Source organism: Gigantopelta aegis, chromosome 6 (assembly GCF_016097555.1).
Source record: "Gigantopelta aegis isolate Gae_Host chromosome 6, Gae_host_genome, whole genome shotgun sequence".
Lineage (NCBI taxonomy): Eukaryota > Metazoa > Mollusca > Gastropoda > Neomphalida > Peltospiridae > Gigantopelta > Gigantopelta aegis.
The window spans coordinates 53,097,274-53,112,713 of record NC_054704.1 but is presented as its reverse complement, the minus strand read 5'-3'; the positions used below and the strand labels follow the sequence as shown (position 1 = coordinate 53,112,713).

The following is a 15,440-nucleotide window of genomic DNA, read 5'->3' as shown; positions in this document are numbered from 1 at the left end:
AAAAAGTCAACTCACTGGTCTGATATTGTAGCCTTAAGTACACTTCAATCATTTTAATGCAAACGTACCTAATGCCATTTCCTAATATTTGGCTACAAAACATTTTTTTTTTTTGTATTTGATTTTAATTTTACTTTATTATAAAGTTAATCTTAAACGTTATTAACCCGGTCCTCAGTACCTACATATTTGAATCAATGACTATCAGATGTCTAACATTTGACAATTATGCTGTTGGTTTAATGGACAAGAGAGGATATATACATTAGTGTGTTCCAATGATCGATTATAATAGAAAATCGATTGTGTGAGAAAATAATCACCGATTATGAAATGGGAAGGGATTGCGTTTTTATAGTCCTATTTTGATTTGAAATCTTACATTTTACTAATGTTCAAAAATGAGAGAGAGCGAGAGAGAGAGAGAGAGAGAGAGAGAGAGAGAGAGAGAGAGAGAGAGAGAGAGAGAGAGAGAGAGAGAGAGAGAGAGAGAGAGAGAGAGAGAGAGAGAGAGAGAGTGAGTGAGTGAGTGAGTGAGTGAGTCAGACAGACAGATAGACAGCCAAATATATAAATAAACAGAGACAGTCAGACAGAGACGGACGGGGGTAAGCGCACAAAAACATTTTTGTTATAAAGGGCAGAAGTTAAGGTGTCTGACTCGGAGTTAGTGTCAGATCTCCTGCGAATAGAAATATCTCGAACCCAGAGAAATCCGTGTTTGCTCAGCAGCAGGGGGAAATATTACAAATCGCTGCTTCACCGTGCAAAGTAGAGGGTAAAGATTTTTGTTTACCGGTGACGAAATTCCTGGCAGTATTTCCATGCTTTTCAAATGAGACCATCAACAATTGTTTAACCAGGGTTACATTCTTTAACGGCATGACCCTGCAAACACAGAACTACTGAGATAAACGTCAAACACCTTTGAACCTTGTTTTTGACTCCATTCGATGAGATAAACCAATACTAGCATGTTGCCAATGGAAGGAAGTAAGGAAATGTTTTATTTAACGACGCACTCAACACATTTCATTTACGATTATATGGCGTCGGACTAATATGGTTGAGGACCACACAGATACTGAGGGAGGAAACCCACTGTCGCCACTTCATGGGGCTACTCTTTTCGATTAGCAGCTAGGGATCTTTTATATGCACCATCCCATAGACAGGATAACACATACCACGGCCTTTTGATGTACCAGTCGTAGTGCACTGGCTGGAACGAGAAATAGCACAATGGGCCCACCGGCGGGGATCGATCCCAAACCGACCGCGCATCAAGCGAGCGCTTTACCACTGGGCTACGTCTCGCCCCATGTTGCCAAAGCGTACGCCCGTAGGTAGCAAGGAGAGAGCCGCGGTTCAACGGCACCCCCAATAGTTATTTCCCTAACAGACAGACGGACGGACAGACAAACACCACACAGGCCCGAAGGAGCAATATTAGTACATGAGTCTCACTGTATAAATAAATACGATCTTGATTTATTTTAAAGGAAATATGTTATATGGCATCGGACATATGTTTAAGGACCACACAGATATTAAGGGAGGAAACCCGCTGTCGGCACTTCATGGGCTACTGTAACTACATGTATTTTCGATTAGCAGCAAGGCATATCTACGCGCGCGCGCGCGCGTAGATATGCAAACACAAAAGCATTTTACTTTTAGGTGCTCGATTGTAGGGAAAACAAAGTTAATTGGCTTTCCGTGTGCCATTTAATTACCGTTAACGTCAAGGCAAACGATGCATATTTATAGTTACGATCTGACGTGTTGTTAATATTAAATGTAAACAATATTATCATAATGTGACAGGCAGGTATTGCAGGTCATAGGCGTACGGGCTCCCATTTTTGTAGGGGGGGGGGGGGGGGCAGGCTAACTTTTGACCGAATTAAATGAAAAAAAGGAAAGAATGAAATGTTTTAACTACCAGAGTAATCAGGTTCATCGTCGTTTACAAGATATTTTCGAAGTACTTGTACCCTGCAAATCTTAGGTACCATCCCTTCCTATAAGTGGAACCAGCTCTACCGATTCCCTCAATCCCTTTCCTGAATACTTGAGTGACCACTGTATTGTGGTTAGAATGATGGAAATAAAATGGTGAACACGTTTACGGACAGCTCATTTTACCCGAATATCTATAATCTTTCTTTCTTTTAACTTTATTAACGTGCCTATATTCAAAAGAGGTTCAGGCACATATCTCTATCGATTTTGCCCTAATTTAAGGATTTTCTTCAACACCGGGGGGGGGGGGGGGGGCGCAACTCACCACTCTGCCCCCCCCCCCCCCACTCTGTCTCGTATGCTTATATTGCAGGTTCATCATTAGAAATCACAATTTGTTGGATTGTTCCATCTGAAATAGGAGGGAGGATGAAGCAGTAAAGGGCATGTTTTTATACAGTTTGGTTCATCCACCGATCCATCCACACGTTCATCAGTTCATCCGTGCTTCCTGTTTCCTTTATTTCTCCCTCCATTTATTATAAAATGCATTAATCAATTAACCAGTACCAGTTAACCAATATTATGTGTCATCCATTCTATCCATGTATTCATTAATCCATGACCGGCCTCGGTGGCGTCGTAGTTAGGCCATCGGTATACAGGCTGGTAGGTACTGGGTTCGGATCCCAGTCGAGGCATGGGATTTTTAATCTAAATACCGACTCCAAACCCTGAGTGAGTGCTCCGCAAGGCTCAGTGGGTAGGTGTAAACCACTTGCACCGACCAGTGATCCATAACTGGTTCAACAAAGGCCATGGTTTGTGCTATCCTGCCTGTGGGAAGCGCAAATAAAATATCCCTTGCTGCCTGTCGTAAAAGAGTAGTTTATGTGGCGACAGCGGGTTTCCTCTAAAAAAACAGTGTCAGAATGACCATAATATGTTTGACGTCCAATAGCCGATGATAAGATAAAAAATCAATGTGCTCTAGTGGCGTCGTTAAATAAAATAAACTTTACTTTTTTTCATCGATCGATCGACAGATCCATGGATTCATTCATTCATTTCTCCATTCATCTACCCGGAATTCATCCCCCATAATCTATCCATCCATTCCTCCACCTACAAACACACCAACCATGTACCGCTGTATACAAACAAACATTGCTCAGTCTCAATGGCGTATCGACCGGCCTCGGTGGCGTCATGGTTAGGCCATCCGTCTACAGGCTGGAAGGTACTGGGTTCGGATCTCAGTCGAGGCATGGGATTTTTAATCCAGATACCGACTCCAAACCCTGATTGAGTGCTCCGCAAGTAAACCACTTGCACCGACCAGTGATCCATAACTGGTTCAACAAAGGCCATGGTTTGTGCTATCCTGTCTGTGGAAAGCTGCTAATCGGAAAGAGTAGCCCATGTGGTGGCGACAGCGGTTTTCCTATCAAACTCTGTGTGGTCCTTAACTATATGTCTGACGCCATATAACCGTAAATAAAATGTGTTGAGTGCGTCGTTAAATAAAACATTTCTTTCTTTCTTTCAATGGCGTATCGAGGGGGTAGGCAATACTGTATTAAATTTTATGAAATCAAACATACATATACCACAAGTGTGGGTTGCCCCCAATAGTGCGCCCCCCCCCCCCCCCCCCCCATCCCCTCCAGTATTAATATCCTGGCTACGCCAGTGTTCAGTCTTTATAGATATTCTGTCGAGTCAGAAACAGTAAAGTATTGTACATCTTGTAGCAACAGTCATTATCGACGGGACGTGAAGTCGCGAGATCTCGTCGGTGTCCACCTGTCACGTGACTTAGCAGCTGGGCGCTATTTCCCGAGACACTGATGCGTTTTGTTTGGTTGTATTATTTAATTGTTTGCCGTCATTTCTAGAGTTAAAATGTCGGGGATATTAATAATTTAGGATTTTGGTAGTCGTACTCCCGTGAATAGAAACTTTTGCTTTTCCGTCTTCTGCATAAGCGAAACGTCACATCTGTGTATTTTAGCCTGTTTCCAACAAGCTAGCAGATTTCATGGTTAGCCCAAGTACTCTGACGATAAGAGAGCTAGACGGACATTTAGACAGTTATCAACGCTCTCTAACTCTCAGATACCAATCGACATGAATTCTGCCTACCAAACGGTTGTCAAAGATTCCAGCTATAATACAACAACAGTCGTATGTTTGACGACAAATACCTTTACTTCGATTATTTTGGAGTTCCTTGATTCAACAAAAATCACATATTAATCACTAATACACACACAACAGGACGAAACCCGACAGCACCCCCCCTTTCAATAATGTTCCGGCTAAATACGAAGTTGCTGACTGGTTTCTTCCCGTAGTGTGTGTATTAGTGATTAATATGTGAATTATTATACTTTTTTATCAAGGAATTCGGAAATGATCTATGTAAAGGTATTTAACGTCAGACATAAGATTTTTGTATTATAGCGGGATCTTTGACTACCGTTTGGTAGGCAGCGATTGCGCAGAATTGATAAAGATTGGTCCCTGACGGTAACAGTGTTGATAACTGTCCAAATGTCCGTGTAGCTCTCTTAGTGTTAGAGAATTTTATGATGTGTGGAAGTATATCGGCAGGTGCGGAATCAAGAGGGGTGGGGGAGGTCTCAGGGATCCCGCGACCCCTCTTTTTGGAGAAACGTAAGGGTCACAATCTAACTATTTTTCATTCATGTTGCATAGTAGCTATGTAATATATTACATTAAAACAAATGTTGTACCGGCAGTGGCGTAGGAAGGTGCCAAAAGGTGTGTGTGAACACACACACACACACACACACACACACACACACACACACACACACACACACAGAGTCAGTTGCGGATCCAGGGTAGGGGTCTGGAGGCGCGCATTTCAGTTGTGTTTCGACATTTTCCTTTAAGTTTGTTTTGTTGTTCAGAATAAAAAAGGTCATACTATTAAATTATTTTGAGTACCGGTATGACCTATAGGATCACATTTTTTTTGGTGCGGACAAAAAATGGAATTATTTAGGTGCCCTGATTCCTGTTTTATAAGCACTGTATAACTGTTAACATAAAAAAACTTAACAACCATATACATAGTGGCAATCACTTGACCCGCCCCAAAGCAGTAAAACATCTCCAAATAAAATACAACGTATGACAGAAGTATTGGCCCATAAATAGTCAGCGTTTGCTTGGGAAAGAAACAACCTCATGGCAGTCTGACGTCTTCTACGCCTCTGTGGGGGCGGGACGTAGCCCAGTGGTAAAGCGTTTACTTGATGCGCGGTAGGTCTGGGATCGATCCCCGTCGATGGGCCCATTGGGCTATTTCTCGCTCCAGCCAATGCACCACGACTGGTATATCAAAGGCGGTGGTATGTGCTATCCTGTGTGGGATGGTGCATATAAAATATCCCTTGCTGCTGATCGAAAAGAGTAGCCCATGAAGTGGCGACAACGAGGTTTCTCTCTCAATATCTGTGTGGTCCTTAACCATATGTCCGACGCCATATAATCGTAAATAAAATGTGTCGAGTGTGTCGTTAAATAAAACATTTCCTTTTACGTCTATGTGTGTCTTTTTTAAAATTATTTTACCGACCTCGGTGGCGTAGTGGTTAGGCCATCGGTCTACAGGCTGGTAGGTACTGGGTTCGGATCCCAGTCGAGGTATGGGATTTTTAATCCAGATACCGACTCCAAACCCTGAGTGAGTGCTCCGCAAGGCTCAATGGGTAGGTGTAAACCACTTGCACCGACCAGTGATCCATAACTGGTTCAACAAAGGCCATGGTATGTGCTATCCTGCCTGTGGGAAGCGCAAATAAAAGATCCCTTGCTGCTAATCGGAAAAAGTAGCCCATGAAGTGGCGACAGCGGATTTCCTCCCTCAATATCTGTGTGGTCCTTAACCATATGTCTGACGCCATATAACCGTAAATAAAATGTGTTGAGTGCGTAGTTAAATAAAACATTTCCTTCCCTCTGTCAATATGTCTGCCCCCTACCACCCACCCCCGTCTCTCTCCCAAGTGTCGAAATAACACGTTAGACACCATAAACTGTGTTTTGTTAAACAAATAGTCCTGATCCTATCCATCACATTACTGTTCAATAGTGATACCACTGTACTGGCATACCAATATCATTGCTGAGCATGCATAGATTCCCTGTGTAAACTGAACAAGACACCCAATATAGAGTAAACATGATGAAGAGTCCCAGAGGCGTGGCAGTAACACGTTGGCACGGAATACTGCACAAACGTATTTTAATAGGACCATGTACAATTTACATTTCTTTTTACACTTTAAGTTTTGGGCACGTCATATAGCAGGTGAAAATAGGACATTGCCATTACATATATTTATATATTAACAGAGTATGATTTTATTTAAATATGGCATAAATTATAAATAGATGACAAACATAAGAGATATACTTGATATACCAGAACTCATATGTATGCAAAGTAGATAATGACTTATCTATGGGGTTTTTTCCTCATCTGAATATTCAACATATAAATCGACATTTCATGATTATTTGATTGTTAACTTGAACAGAAAAGACTACAAAAGTGCATTTGTTAAAATGTAATATAGAAACGTCTGAAAGGAACAATACGTGATCTGGGTATTGCTGCATAATATGTGTAGCCCGAAGAACTCATATGCCACCTAGCAACATTAATGTTCTTCATTCAGTTACCCGTGCTATGATCAGACTTGTTTCACACGGCGTTCGGGTGAACAGCCTCGGTAGCTCTGTGTCTTTGCAGGTAGAAGCTGACGTGTTCCACTTGGGCGGGGTGTTATCTAGCTCAGTGGTAGGGCAGTCGCGTGAGGTGCGATTGCTCGCAGGATCGATGACTTTCTGTGGATTCGCCCGAACCATGTCATTTTATGTATCTGAGAAAATACATATAAAATATCCCTTTTTGCCTCATCGTTAGAAATAGGTTATATATAGCGACAGTAGGTTTGCTCATCTCTGTCTGTCTCTTTCTCTCTCTGTGTGTGTGTATCTATCTCTCTCTCTCTCTCTCTCTCTCTCTCTCTCTCTCTCTCTCTCTCTCTCTCTCTCTCTCTCTCTCTCTCTCTCTCTCTCTCTCTCTTATACACACACGCAGACACACACGCGCGCGCACGCACACACACACACACACACACACCATACATTAAAAATACAACCGAAACAGTGGACTAATTTGTGCAAAAAGTTAGTTTGTTTTGTTTAACGACACCACTAGAGCACATTGATTTAATAATTATCGGCTATTGGATGTCAAACAATTGCTAATTTAGAGTGGAAACTCGCTACATTTTTCCATTAGTAGATTGGATATATGCACCATCCCACAGACAGGATAACACATACCACGGCTTTTGATATACCAGTCGTGGTGCACTCGCTGGAACGAGAAATAGACCAAATGGGCCCACCGATAGGGATCGATCTCAGACCGACCGCGCATCTAGCGAGCGCTTTACCACTGGGCTACGTCCCGCCCCCCCCCCCCCCCCCCCACACACACACACATTTGGGCAAAAACTGTTCATAACCAATTCTGGTTGTCTGCTCTCGATATGCACTTTCCCATGGACAGGGCAGTACGTACCATGACATTTGACACCACCATACGGACCCACCGACGAAGACCACTCCTACAGCCCATTGGTCAATAGACAGTCAGTCTGTTTACCAGGGAGATTATCCCGCACCTGTTTCACGTAACACAAACATCCGGATTTACTCATCACATTCACTGTCACGAATCATGATGCTGAAGTTTGAATTTCGATATCGCGTAGCCACGTAAAAGTAGGAGTGACTCTTTACATATACCACCCATTCTCCACCCTGCATTCTTGTGGTTTTATCCCTTGGGTTGATCCAACTCTCGCGACAGGTAGCTCCTGAATCGAACATGTTTTATCAGGTTAGGAGATATAGACAGGTCAGTTTGTAACGTCTGGCTCTGTACAGCCCACGTGCTCAAACCGAAGCAGACGTGAAAACTCACAAAGGTTATGACAAAGCTTATCTCCCTGCCCTAGATAGAATTCGACAAATGTCACAAATACAACTTTGGCGTTTTGCCTGTACTTCTTCCACTGTGGAACGTCGGGTTTGAAGGTAGGAATTTCATTCAATTGTATACAGGTGTCTTACCGGTTTCATATTTATTATTCTGATGTATTGTTACTGTTATTTTATTATGTATTAAAGCTCGCAGCAACCAAGAGTTGGAATTGTTTGAAAAATACGAAACAGAAATATGCTATTATGTTATTTGTAATATTAAAGGTACTTTCTAATTTTCCAGACCAAATTAATGCCTTAAAATAAATAGAGATAAATATTTGAAAAAAAAGTTACATGTTATTATCACAAACTATTTGTACAGGTATTTAAAAAAAAAAAAAATCACAAACTATTTGTACAGGTATTTAAAAAAAAAAAAAAAAAAAAAAAAAAAAAAAAAGCCTTCTGATATTATTTGAGCCAGATTTTACAAGCACTTATAGTGTTTGTATTCAAAACATAGGTTTTTTTTTTTTTTTTTTTTTTTTTTGTTTGTTCCTGAATTGGTCATTCGATTACCCCCACCCCCATCCACTCCCACAAAAAAGGACCAAAAGACAAAAAAAAAAAAAAAATTAATTTTAAAAAATAGACTGATTTTTTTGCACCTAATGCTAGATGAATGTGATATGGTAGAAGACGATGGTACCAGTCAAATGGTTGGCGAGCGCTCGGCCTCCTGAACACGTCCTTGCTCTGTCTCACTGATCTCTTTCGTTGCCATGACAACTTCTTGTAAACAAATGAGATTCAACACTCCCTCACAGTGTCCACATTGCGAAAATCTCGCGAAGCGTGCAGGAGGTACCTGATCACTAAAATATAACTGAACAATGTGAGATCATGGGGATTGTAATCCATACGGTTCGATTTCAATACCTGCTGTCCATATGTCCCGGTACAGACTTCTGGCTATCCAGATATCTGCCCCGGGGCAGACATGCTCGAAACCTCAGTGGTATATGAGCATGCTTATAAATTACCTAAAAGTAAAGTTTGTTTTAATTAACGACGCCACTAGAGCACATTGATTGTTTATCTTATCATCGCCTATTGGACGTCAAACATATGGTCATTCTGACACTGGTTTTTTTAGAGGATACCCGCTGTCGCCACGTAGGCTACTCTCTTACGACAGGCAGCAAGGGATCTTTTATTTGTGCTTCCCACAGGCAGGATAGCACAAACCATGGCATTTGTTGAACCAGTTATGGATCACTGGTCGGTGCAAGTGGTTTACACCTACCCAATGAGCCTCACTCAGGGTTTGGAGTCGGTATCTCGATTAAAAATCCCATGCGTCGACTGGGATCCGAACCCAATACCTACCAGCCTGTAGACCGATGGCCTAACCACGACGCCACCGAGGCCGGTTATAAATTACCTGACCTGACCTGCTGTCCTGCATCACTGTGATGCGTCGAACTGAGAATGATATGTCCCACCGCCCTCTTCATAAAAGAAAAGAAAAGAAAATACAAAGAAAATTAATGTTCTATTTAACGATCCACTCAGCACAGTTTAACTACGGTTATATGACGTCAGAGATATTATGGTAATTAGAGAGAAAACCCACAACTGCCACTCTTTTCGATTAGCAGCAAGGAATGTTTTTTTTTTAATGCAAAATCCCATAGACAGGATGGTACATACCACGGCATTTGTTACACCAGAACGAGGAATAGACCAATTGGCCCACCGACGGGGATCGATCCTAAACTGACCGCACTGAGAGAGAGAGAGAGAGAGAGAGAGAGAGAGAGAGAGAGAGAGAGAGAGAGAGAGAGAGAGAGAGAGAGAGAGAGGGGGGGGGGAGGGAGGGAGAGAGACACACAGAGAGAGAGACACAGAGAGAGAGGCAGACAGACAGACACACAGACACACAATGAAAGAAAATCAACGTTAGGTTGACCACGAACATTTTGAGTTATGTCAACGCACCGACTCCTTGTTGCTGTTTTATTTATATGTGGAAGCATACCACTTGCACAGTTGTCATCGTTTAGTACCAAGGCTGTTGCAGTCATCAGTTATGTTTGATCAACCATTGCACATTGTACATTGTTATACCAATAACGCGCCGGTGAACTGAACGGTGAAATGGTACCAACATGGATTTACCGTTTCCCTTGAGTAATAACTAATTTACTTAAATTTCCTTGTCCACTACTGGTTTTGTGTTTATCAATACATCAGACAAAGATCGCTTATGTGCTAGAAAGATGGAGGGGCGGGGCGTAGCTCAGTGGCACAGCGCTTGCCTGATGCGCGATCGATCTAGGATCGATTCCCGTCGGTGGGCCCATTGCGCTATTTCTCGTTCCAGCCAGTGCTCCACAACTGGTGTAACAAAGGCCATGGTATGTACTATCCTATCTAAAAATGTCTTGCTGCTAATCGAAAAGATTAACCCATGAAGTGGCGACAGTGGGTTTCCTCTATCAATACCTGTGTGGTCCTTAACCATATGTCCTTAACCATATAACCGTAGATAAAATATGTTGAGTACGTTGTTAAATAAAACATCTCCTTCCTTCCTTTTCAAAAGGTGAACAACAGACTACAAGTAATACAATTATGTATAGTGTAATGTAATGTCCTTTGACAGGGCCTCGTTGGTGTAGTGGTTAAGCCATCGAAAATAAGGTTGGTAGGTACCGGTTCCAACCCAGAGCGACTTTTAATGAATCATTGGGTAGGTGTAAGACCACTGCATCGACTTCTCTCTCACAAACCACTAACAACTAACGCACTGTTCTGGACAGACAGTCCTGATATCTGAGGTGTGTGTCCAGGACTGCGTGCTGGAACCTTAATTGGATCGAGGCACGAGAATTATAGTATAAATGAATGAATGAATGTAGTGTCCTTTGGCAATTGTCGCTCTGCATTCTTCACTATTCCTCATTATATTCATATTTTTCTCCTTTTAGACTCGAATAGCGGGGAGCTTCTCCTATTGGCAAATTCAGAGGGGATCACAGGGGTCCCATGACCCCTCCCCGTCCATTTTAAGTGTCCTTTTGAATTACCAGTACTTAAATAAAAAATCATCATCCACAATATCCTATAACACTAACTTGCCATGTAAACGCCTCTCTGAACATTTTTATTCCAACGTGGTATGTACTATGGTGCATATAAAAGATCCGTTACTACTAATGGAAAAATGTAGTGGGTTTTCTCTCTAAGACTATGTCAGAATTACCAAATGTTTGACATACAATAGCCGATGATTAATACATCAATGTGCTCTAGAGAAAAAAATGTTTAAATGAACTAGGATTTGGTCATCTTTGGATAAACCAGAAAGCCATTAGCGTAAATTACACTCTAATGAAAATGAAGCAGCGTATTTTTGACAAGCTAAGCAGAATCTGCTAAATAAAATTCAGATATCAACAAAATGCACATTATATAAACATATTGTAATGGATATTACTCTACAATTTTATTTGTGCAAGCACATACCCGCCAACTATAAAAAGTACATAACGAAATTAAGATTATCATCCCTCGACTTGGAAATTGAAAGGGGAAGATATCATAATATTGAACGCAATAATAGAAAATGCCACCATTGTAATAACGATGTTGAAGATGAATACCACTTCACGCTAATTTGCCCATTATTCCAAAACTTAAGAGAACGATATAACAAGTTGTACTACAGACGAAATCCTTCTGTCTTTAAATATATACAGCTGATGCAAACCCCAGAACACTAAAGATTTAATTAATATTGGTAAATATATTTGTTTGGCATACAAGTTACGGCACTCATCTGTTGTCTAATATTATAAAAGTTATTACTTTTCAGACGCATATGTTATAACTTTGAATGTATTACTTCCATGCATGTACTTATTTAATATCTTTTGGTTTATATATTTTAATGTATTGTTACTTAATATGCTAGATCAAAAGTATGTGATTCATTGTATATAATAATTTAATTCTCCTGTGTGTTTATAAACTTTTAACTTTATTTCAAAATGTTTCCGAGGAGCATGCCCCGAATGCCCTATATATCTCACTCCGTTCGGGAGGACCGGCCTCAGTGGTGTCGTGGTAGGCCATCGGGCTGGTAGGTACTGGGTTCGGATCCCAGTCGAGGCATGGGATTTTTAATCCAGATACCGACTCCAAACCCTGAGTGAGTGCTCCGCAAGGCTCAGTGGGTAGATGTAAACCACTTGCACCGACGAGTGATCCATAACTGGTTCAACAAAGGCCATGGTTTGTGCTATCCTGCCTGTGGGAAACGCAAATAAAAGATCCCTTGCTGCTAATCGGAAGAGTAACCCATGTAGTGGCGACAGCGGGTTTCCTCTCAAAATCGGTGTGGTCCTTAACCATATGTCTGACGCCATATAACCGTAAATAAAATAAACATTTCTTTCTTTTCCTTTCCGTTCGGGAGCTCAGCTCCTTTACTGTCGACAAGAAAGAAAGAAAGAAAGAAATGTTTTATTTAACAACGCACTCAACACTTTGTATTTAATACGGTTATATGGCGTCAGACATATGGTTAAGAACCACACAGATATTGAGAGAGGAAACCCGCTGTCGCCACTTCATGGGCTACTCTTTTCGATTAGCAGCAAGGGATCTTTTATATGCACCATCCCACAGACATGATAGTACATACCACGGCCTTTGATATACCAGTCGTGGTGCACTGGCTGGAACGAGAAATGGCCCAATGGGCCCACTGACGAGGATCGATCCCAAACCGATCGCGCATCAAGCGAGCGCTGTACCACCGGGCTACGTCTCGCCCCTCCCTTCGACAAACTCAAATTGCCCTTTTTAGAATGTTGTGACCCCTCCTTTACAATTTCATGGATCCGCTCCAGATAGTGATCACACGAGTCTATTAAACTTGTAGACGTGTTTGTATTTCGTATTTAATAGTAAATGATGCAATATCTTATTTAGCTCAAGTATCCTCAAAGTCGTATTTGGCCATATTAATGACTTTCATTCATAACATTTAAGTAATAGATCCCGTGTTACTAATGAAACAAATTAGCGGGTTTCTTCTCTAAGACTATATGTCAAACTTACCAAATGTTTGACATCCAATAGCCGATGATTAATACACCAATGTGCTCTAGTGATGTCGTTAAACAAAACAAACTTTAACAAACGTTTTTTCATATACTAGTATATATTTATTACCACAATATGGCCAGAGGAAACTCGAGCTAGACGAGATTCAGTGGCGGATCCAGAAAATCCATTTGGGGGGTGGGAGTAGGGGTGGGGGTGGGGTGGGGCCCAATGACATGAGGCGGAATGCCAAGGGAACTTTGGGAGAGGTTTGGAGGGGGATGGAAATGAATATATAATAAAATTATCCTACACGGTAAATCTACATCCGAATTTTGTTTAAACCTATCACGCGTTAATAATGACTCACCTGCACACTCATGTGATCACACGCCCATGTGGTCATGTTTCGAGTTCATGCCTCTTGTTATAGATTGTTTAATTAACAACATGTCATGACAAACAGACACAACATTAATATTTATATATACGTATATCCTGATTCAACATGTCAGTGGATTTAATCAGTAGTAAATATTTTAATTCATTCATGCATTAGTTTTAATTTTAAAGGGACATTCCTGAGTTTGCTGCAATTTTAAAGATGTTATCGACTAGCAGAGACTTTTTAACGATTGTAATCACATATCAAATATATTTTTCTGCATAAAATATTAGTGGCTGTATATTAAACGTGTTTCTGATCGTTCTAATATTTGTACTAGGTTAAATTTCATTTTATTTCCTAAAAAATATTTTTTCATACGTACGAAATTATTTAAAGAAAAAATCCAGTTTGGCTTCTTACAAATATTAAGACGACCAGAAACACATTGAATATACAGACACTGATATTCTAAACAAGAAAATATATTTAACATGTAAGTTTAATCGTAGAAATATTGTATTAGTCGGAAACATCTTATAGAAAGAAATGTTTTATTTAACGACGCACTCAACACATTTTATTTACGGTTATATGGCGTCAGACATATGGTTAAGGACCACACAGATTTTTGAGAGGAAACCCGCTGTCGCCACTAAAAGGGCTACTCTTCCGATTAGCAGCAAGGGATCTTTTATTTGCGCTTCCCACAGACAGGATAACACAAACCATAGCCTTTGTTGAACCAGTTATGGATCACTGGTCGGTGCAAGTGGTTTACACCTACCCAGTGAGCCTTGCGGAGCACTCACTTAGGATTTGGAGTCAGTATCTGGATTAAAAATCCCATGCCTCGACTGGGATCCGAACCCAGTACCTACCAGCCTGTAGACCGATGGCCTGCCACGACGCCACCGAGGCTGGTAAACATCTTACAATGCAGCGAACTGGGGAATGTCCCTTTAAGTTTAGTGTATCTATTTAATCAAGGGTCAAGGAAACTGGCCCAAGAACATAATAGCAGCCCTCTGAGCTGCGTGTCCAGGGCAAAGGTTAATGGATAGTGAAAATGGTTAGTAAGAATGGTTAGTGGATTGAACGAGAAAAATCCGGGATTTGGCTCAGTCGGTAGAGCGTTTGGGGGTTTGTTCCGTTTCAAGCAGTGGCCCACCACTGGTATGCTCGTTATATCAGTTGCTGTGGTATGGGCTGTCCTATCTGTTGAACAGTGCATATGACATATGGGCTGACCTATCTGTTGGAAAGTGCATATGGCATATGGGCTGACCTATCTGTTGGAAAGTGTATATGGCATATGGGCTGACCTATCTGTTGGAAAGTGCATATGGCATATGGGCTGACCTATCTGTTGAAGTCTATATGGCATATGGGCTGACCTATCTGTTGGAAAATGTATATGGCATATGGGCTGACCTATCTGTTGAAAAGTGCATATGACATATGGGCTGACCTATCTGTTGAAAAGTGCATATGGCATATGGGATGACCTATCTGTTGAAAAGTGCATATGACATATGGGCTGACCTATCTGTTGAAAAGTGCATATGGCATATGGGCTGACCTATCTGTTGGCATATGGCATATGGGCTGACCTATCTGTTGATAAGTGCATATGACATATGGGCTGACCTATCTGTTGAAAAGTGCATATGGCATATGGGCTGACCTATCTGTTGGAAAGTGCATATGACATATGGGCTGACCTATCTGTTGAAAAGTCTATATGGCATATGGGCTGACCTATCTGTTGAAAAGTGAATATGACATATGGGCTGACCTATCTGTTGGCATATGACATATGGGCTGACCTATCTGTTGGAAAGTGCATATGACATATGGGCTGACCTATCTGTTGCAAAGTGCATATGACATATGGGCTGACCTATCTGTTGCAAAGTGCATATGGCATATGGGCTGA

The 15,440-nt window shown here is 41.3% G+C and overlaps 2 protein-coding genes across 2 annotated transcripts in view; both read left to right on the top strand.

The window, feature by feature from the left end:
- Positions 1-15,440, top strand: part of LOC121375198 (beta-1,3-galactosyltransferase 1-like) — a 36,131-nt gene that overhangs the window by 9,874 nt on the left and 10,817 nt on the right. The window lies entirely within an intron of this gene.
- LOC121375199 (beta-1,3-galactosyltransferase 1-like) overlaps positions 7,631-15,440 on the top strand; it is a 32,412-nt gene continuing 24,602 nt past the window's right edge. Inside the window, exon 1 of the mRNA XM_041502497.1 lies at positions 7,631-8,112. The gene's annotated coding sequence lies outside the window, so the exon portion shown is untranslated. The remainder of the gene's footprint in view (positions 8,113-15,440) is intronic.